Consider the following 7,970-nt stretch of genomic DNA (forward strand, 5'->3'; position numbering starts at 1 on the left):
GGTGGTGAACAGCCATTTTAAAGACCTGGAGGGAGGAGTGGGATTGAAGAGAGTGAGGGAGTTTGTTCCAGAGACGGGAGAAAAGAGGAATGAAGGAGTGAAGGTGAGCAGAGAGTTGATTTTGGCACTTTAACCATAAGAGGGTTTGCTGGCAGATCTTGTGCGACCTGTAGGAATATTTGGGGGACAGAGCCGAGAGAGAGCTGGGGGAGCAAGGCCGGAGAGGAGTCAGTAGAAGACGAAAAGACCACCAACCTGCCTGCGGTGACTAAGTTGAAAGGCCCTCGGAGATAGCGTCATCGCGGGAGATTCCAATGATTCTGAACGCTTTGGTTTCAACAGCGTGAAGACAAGCTAGGTGTGAGGCAGGAGCACCAGCCCAGAGGGGAGAGCAGTATTCCATTGAGCTGCAGATGAAAGCCTTGTATGTGGTGAGGAGCTCAGGTGTGCCAAGGAAGGACTTCGCACGACGGAGGATGCCCAGTCGGCGACTGGCTTTGGAGGCCAGCTTGGAAATGTGGTTTTCCCAGGAAAGATCATGGCAGATAGTGAGACCCAAAAGCTTGAGTTACGGAACTTCTTGGAGAGGATTATTCAGAAAGTAGATGGGAGGGTTGTCCAGTTGGTCTTTTCGGAGAGGCATCGTAAGAGTGTGAGATTTGTCAGGATTGAAAGACATGTTCCACTTGTTTGCCCAGTCTGTGATTTTGTCCAGGTCTGCAGAGAGTGAGGAGGCTGCAGACTGCCGATCTGAGGGATGAGGAATGGAGCGGCAGAGAGTGGAGTTATCAGCAAAGAGATAGAGAGGATTTCCAAGAGAGTCAGAGAGATCATTGATGAAGACCAGAAAAAGCACACGGCCCAGAACACTGCCTTGGGGAACTCCAGCCTGAACAGGAAGAGGAGATGAGAGAAACCCATTCAGGGCCACACGTTGACTACGACGAGAGAGGAAGTCCACCAGCCATGCGTGGAGATTTCCATGGATACCAAAGGAGGAGAGTTTGGTGAGCAGAGCGGGGTGCTAGACCGTATCGAAGGCACGTGATATGTCGAGGGAGACAGCTCTAATTTCCTGTTTGGCATTGAGGACCTCCATCCATTGTTGACAGCAGAAGCAGCATGTCCAGAGTAGAGTGACCTGGTCTGAAACCAAATTGATGATCAGAGATCAAGCCATTGGAGAAGAGGAAAGACTTCATATCCGAAGCAATGATGGATTCCATGACTTTGCTGATAATTGGGAGAAGGCTGATTGGTCTGTAGTTGCTAAGATCTGTTTTTGCACCTTTTTTGTGCAAAGCGGTGACGTTGGCTGATTTCCAAGCAGATGGCAGTTGACCTTGAGCAAAAGAGAGGGTGAAGAGAACAGAGAGAGGGAGTGAAAGAGCGGAAGAACAGGATTTTAGGACCCGTGGGCTGATGCCGTCAGGTCCAGTTGCAGAATCAGAGTCGAGGGTTGACAGAAACTTTTCCATCTTGTCAGGAGGAAAGGACACAGAGTCCAGGAGCAGCTGGGTACGACTGGGTACGGTGGGTACAGAGAGGGATGGGTTTGGGATACAAGATTTGGAGGCAAACACAGAGTTGAGGCATTCAGCTTTTTCACGTGCGGAGTCAGCTGTGTAGCCGTTTGAGTTAAGGGAGGGGATGGAGGGGGAACAAACACCAGAAACAGATTTCACCAGACGCCACCATGATTTGGAAGAGGGAGACAGATAAGAGAGTTCGGTCTTGAGAACGGAGAGATATTGTTTCCTGGCTCTCCTGAGGGTGGACACACACTTGTTTCAGGCTTTGTGAAAGGAAATGAGATTTCCTTCCGTTGGATTTGCTTTCCAGGAGACGAAGGCAAGTTGTTTCTGGGCAACAGCCTCACCACAAGATTCCGTGTACCATGGATGGGAGGAAGGGTATGACAACTGAAGACGAGATGGGATAAATCTGTGCATGAGAGAGAGCAATTTACTTTGGAAGAATTCCCAGGATGAGTTGATGTCAGAGGTGGTAGAGATGGAAGACCAGTCCAGATGATTGATGGCTGCTTGAAGACCGTGCCAGTTGGCCTGAGTGAAATGCCAGACTTGTCGACGCTGAGCAGGCTCCCTGAGAATGGTCAGAGAGATGTCCACTTTAACAAGCACATGATCAGATGAGCCGATTGGAGCAGAAGAAGAGCAGCAGACATTTTCAGGGAAGTTAGTCATAACCAAGTCCAGAAGGGAAGATGCTCCATTGACTGAGATCCGGGTCGGGAAATTGACAGATTGTGTCAGTCCCAGTGAGTCGCAGAAGTCCTTTGCTGAGGAGCCATGCCTGGTGAGAGAGGTACCCACACCCAGCCAACTGGCATGGTGACAATTGAAATCACCACATATGAGGAAGAGAGAGTTGGGATGAGTAGACAGAAGTTGGTCCATATTATCAGACAGCGAGATGTAGATGGAGTCATCACTGTTTGGTGGACGGTACAACACACATATGAACAAGAGGTGGGAGCGAAGGGGAAGCCGTAGCCAGAGGTATTCCTGGGGGTGAGGTGGAGAGAGTGCAGTGCAAGGCGAGTGAGAAAGAGAGTTTTTGATAAAGATAGCAACCCCACCTCCAGGACGAGGCTCAGGTCTATCATACCGGAGGAGGGAGTAACCCGGGAGAGATACTAAGGATTCAGAGACATCATGAAGGAGGAAAGTTTCTGTTAAGCAGATCATGTCTGGTTTGACAGAAGCAACTTGTATGGAGAGATCAGTTGAGTTTGAACGAAGGCCCCGGATGTTTGAGGTCCATACCGATAATGAAGAGGAAGGGGGAGCATCGGATACAGAACAGGGGGGAGGAGGGGTAGGGTAGGATGTGGAAGAGGTGGAAGAGGTAGGGAGAGCTGTTGAAGGTGTGTCAGATTTCAGAATAGCTCGGAGAAAGGGAAGGATGGGGCGGACAAAAGGTTTGATGGTGATTGGGTGAGGCACAATGAGGTGTTATTTGAGGAGGGGGAAGATCGAGGCAGAAGTTTGGGGGAGATGGAGGTGAGAGTTGGAAGGGGGACGAAGCGGGGAGGACGCTTTGAGGAGGAGGAGTGAGAGGGGGGAAATTGAGAAGAAATGAGGGTGGGGAGATTTGAAGGGGAGGGGCGAGGGGGGAGTTTAGGAGGGGAGTGGCGAGGGGGAGTCTTGGAGGGGAGGGGGAGGGGTGAGGGGGGAGTCTAGGAGGGGAGGGGCGAGGGGGAGTCTTGGAGGGGAGGGGTGTAGGGGGAGTTTAGGAGAGAAGGGGCAAGGGGGGAGATTTGAAAGGGATGGGTGATGGGGAGGATTAGGAGAGGAGTGGCAAGGGGGATGATTTGGAGGGGAGGGGTGATGGGGAAGATTTGGATGGGAGGGGTTATGGGGAAGATTTGGAGGGGAGGGGTGAGATTGGATTTTAGAAAGTGTACAATTAATGGGAAACGAACATTTATTGCAAAATGAGTTTCTTGTGATCTTCGAGTCAAAAATACGTTTAAGGACGCTGGAGGGAGGATGGAGTGCAGGAGAGTTTAGGGAATGTAGAAAAGAGGCACTGAAAGAGATGGAATTTTTTTTCGGGATGGATAGATTTGGTGAGCAAGTCGAAACAAGCAGCCTTTTAAAGAAGAAGAAAAAGGTGTTATAATATACGACGGAATACAGAACTTGAGGGGAAAGTGTAAACATTTTAAGGTTTATAACAGTGAAAACTATCTGGGGAAATGGGGGAGAAACACGTGGTCGAAGAACGAACGAACGAACGAATAAGAACGAATAAACGAATGAGAACAAAGAATAAGAACAGAGAAGGAAATGTTTTTTTGTTTTGTTTTTTTTAGTTGATTTTTAAACAAGGAAGTAGGCTATGGGGTGAAAAGACTGGGAAAACAGAGAACGAAAGTTATTGGAGCACAAACGACGGACCGCTGAGAGGAAAACAAAGCCTCAAGGTTGGACACTGTACAAGGCCTCAAAAGACATGACACGAATTAACACGATTTTCTATACAGGTATGAAAGATTTGCACCGAAAATCTTCCTCGGGACACACGATACGTACAACACCATTAAATAAATACAGTTAGAACGAAAATACAAATGGGAACAATTACTTAACTTCGATTTCGATGGAGAGCGTAGACAGCTGCGAATAAACGAAACCTCGCCGGCAAGACGGGAAGCGGAAGCGACGTGACGCAGCCTGAAGACAAATATAAGACTTTATAACAGCATATGTCAAGTCTGTTCTTCTGTATAGCTCTGAGTACTGGCGGGTAATTAGGTCAGATGTAGGCAAGGTGGAATCTTTCCACAATGGATGCCTTGGAAAATCTGCCGCATCTTCTGGCAAAATAAGATATCCAACAAAGACTTGCATGAAAAAACCGGTTGCCACTGCATTGCCCTTGAAATTCAGTGTCGCCGCCTCCAATGGCTTGGCTCCATGCTTCGAATGTCCCCTGACCAAATCCCCAATGTTGCTTTCGGATGGACAGTGCCAGGAAGGAGGGAACCAGGCAGGCCAAAAACAACTTGGCGTTTGACGATGGTAACTGATCTGGAGGAGTTGGGTCCATCATGGTGTGAGGCACAGAATGTAGCTCAGGATCGAGATAAATGACAAAAGCTTGTAACAGCCTTAAGTCCCATTGGGATGAAGACTATAAGTAAGTAATGATATAATGTAATGTGATATATTTGAGTGTAATATAAGTTTGAGTGGATGGTTAGATGGAGGTGCTGTGTAATTGACATGTCTATGAGGTAAAGTGTTTGTCACTTAATATATTATTATATAAAGTGATGTATGATTCAAGTTATTCGTATGTGGTAATACTTTCAATGAAAGTAATAATTAAATAAGATTGAATAAGGATTCTCCATTGCTGTGTTGATTGACTGTTTGGACACAACTTAGAGGATGTTGGTAATCTGCTGATTTGGACCTGCGGCCAGGGTTGTGGATCTGTTGTTTGGAGAGGTTCTGGCTGAAAGGATCAAAACCTCGATGAAAATCGGTGCCCAGCTGATGATCCGGGCAGTTGGAAAATCAGTCGATAGCTTATAAGTTAAGGTTATAACTTTAACATCATACATTTTCCAAGCACTTACATGCACATAATATATCTGTATGTTTGTAGATTGCATTTTTATGTATATGTTTATGTATATGTATATGTATGTGTTTTTAATCACAGTATATATATATATATATATATATATATATATATATATATATATATATATATATATATATATATATATATACACACACATAGTAGAGGAAACGAAAGTGAAAAAGTGGCTTAGAAATTGATTTGAAAATCATTTTATGTTGGAGACAGGCATCCAGTGGGAAGAGTTAGGGCATGGGGTGGTGCATTGGGAAAGGGTGGATGTCAGCTGAGATTTTCCCGAAAAGGGTCATTTTTAACCCTTTTTTTGCTAAATCAGTATTTCCGAAGTGTTGAAAAAGAGAAGAGATGTTTGTAACAATATCCCATTTATTTGCCCAGCCATTTTACTCTACATGGGGTTTTTATACATCATTTTGTTGCTGATGATATTGCCTACAAAATGCATCTCAGTATTTTAAAAAATATATATAATTAAGGGGTTACCATGGTTACAGTGGGGGTCAAAGGTCAACCTATGGCAAAAATATATAATTTTCTCACACTTTCTAATAGATAGGCAAAATGCCATATAAAACTAAATTTACTGGTTCTAATTGCTTTTATTTATCAATCCTCACATAGAAGAGCAGTTTTTAGTGAGGGAAGATTGATGTAATACCCCTCTGGGCAATTAGTGAAGGGTGAAAATTAACCTTTTCTTCAAAAATACATAGAAATTGTGCAAAAAAACCTCTGTTTTGTATTTACCGGTACATGGAATTGTTAAGTGTGATGTTATAGCATACAGAATGCATTGGAAAATGTCTCCAAACCACCATGGTCAAGATTCCTCGTATTGTTTGAGACTCAATCAAAGAAGAAGTCCTCAAGGCTGGTGAAACAGGAGCATCCCTAGTTGAAACATTTGTCTCCACTCGCCTTATTGAGAAGTCAACAGACTTTCATGCTGCATTATCTAGGAACAAAACACCATCAATAAGCAGGATGTACAAAGTAAGCATTCAACCAAGTGGAGCTGGCAAACAGAAAGAGATCAAAGCTGACAGGAATCTAATCCAAAGACTGTTTGTGGCAGCATAGGGAGGGAGAGATGTGGACCTGAATAACATCCTGAGGCATGAGCTTTCATCAGTCCCACGTGCACTAGCAGACACCAATGGGAAACTCCATTCTACCGACAAGTCCCAGCTTCAAGAAATGCTGACCAAGGACATAGAAGTGTCAAAAAACCTTCCCAAGAATACAGCAAAAACCTGCTTGATCATTGACGGCCCTGCACTGATACAAGCAATTGGCAAGCCTGAGAAATCAGAGACTTTTGGAGATCTGAGCAATGTATTCTGTACCAGTGTCTTAAACCACTTTGGTCCCATGTACTTCAGGGTTTATGTTATGTTCGATCGGTATCAGGAGGTCTCCATCAAGTCTGGCACAAGGGAAAAAAGAGCCGGCAAAACCCGCCCAATCAGACGTGTCATCAGTTCAAAGGACGTGAAGCTCCACTCCAACTTCAACTCATTCCTCAGCCTCTCTGCCAACAAGGCTGACTTGGCAGCATTTCTTTCCGGATCTCTCATAGAGATGGCGGAGAAGGAGCTACAGCCAACATATTAATTAGTTGTTGCCAGTGGGTTTGAGGATTTGATGAGGGTATGGATTTCTACCGGCAGGAGCACCAACTCCATGAACGCAAACCATGAAGAGGCGGACACCAGGATCATCCTGCATGCCAGGGATGCGACACTACAGGGCTACCAGAGATGTGTCCTTCAATGCCGAGACACAGATGTCCTGGTTGTGGCACTGGGCCTGTGAGATCACCTATCTCCAGAGGTGTGGTTCAGTTCAGGATTGAAATCCAAACGTCCCTTCATCCCCAACCATCAGATCTCACGACCAGAAGACCAAATTCAGACAATTATTGCATTCCATGCACTAACAGGTTGTGACAGTCAGCCAGTTCGCCGGTATAGGGAAGAAGACTGCGTTGAAAGTGTTCACTGAAGAGTCAGCATGCCTCCAGAAGATGGGGTCTAAAAACATCAGTGACCAATTGATCCAAGACGCTGAGAAGTTTGTGTGCAAACTGTACCTAAAAACCACCCCTCTTACGGCAATTGATCAAGTTCGCCGAGAAATGTTCCTTCAAGGAAAGCGTTCACTTGATGCTCTTCCCCCCTCCAAGGATGCACTGGAAATGCATATTCGTCGAGCAAACTACCAATGCCTTGTCTGGAAGGAGTCACTAAGCCCAGTGCAAGATCTGCCTGATCCAACAACCAGTGGATGGAAGAATGATAGCAGTGGAAACCTCGTTCCCAATTTGATGACCCTGAGCCCTCTTCCAAAAGCTTGCAAGGAGCTTGTGAGCTGCTTTTGCACATCTGGTTGTGGAAAAAGATGCGGCTGTTTCCGTGCAGGACAAAAGACCTGCATTAGTGCTTGCACTTGTAGGGGATCATGCACCAATTCACAGGATGATGATGAAGATGTGTAGGTAGTCGGAGCCCCGGTTCAAACTATGTTATCCGTGGGTTGTTGGCAAACAGAATAAAGTCTCAAACAATACTAGGAATCTTGACCATGGTGGTTTGGAGACATTTTCCAATGCATACTGTATGCTATAACATCACACTTAACAATTCCATGTACCGGTAAATACAAAACAGAGGTTATTTTCACAATTTCTATGTATTTTTGAAGAAAAGGTTAATTTTCACCCTTCACTAATTGCCCAGAGGGGTATTACATCAATCTTCCCTCACTAAAAACTGCTCTTCTATGTGAGGATTGATAAATAAAAGCAATTAGAACCAGTAAATTTAGTTTTA

The sequence above is a fragment of the Myxine glutinosa genome, unplaced genomic scaffold, assembly GCF_964187855.1.
Source record: "Myxine glutinosa unplaced genomic scaffold, kmMyxGlut1.1 SCAFFOLD_393, whole genome shotgun sequence".
NCBI lineage: Eukaryota > Metazoa > Chordata > Myxini > Myxiniformes > Myxinidae > Myxine > Myxine glutinosa.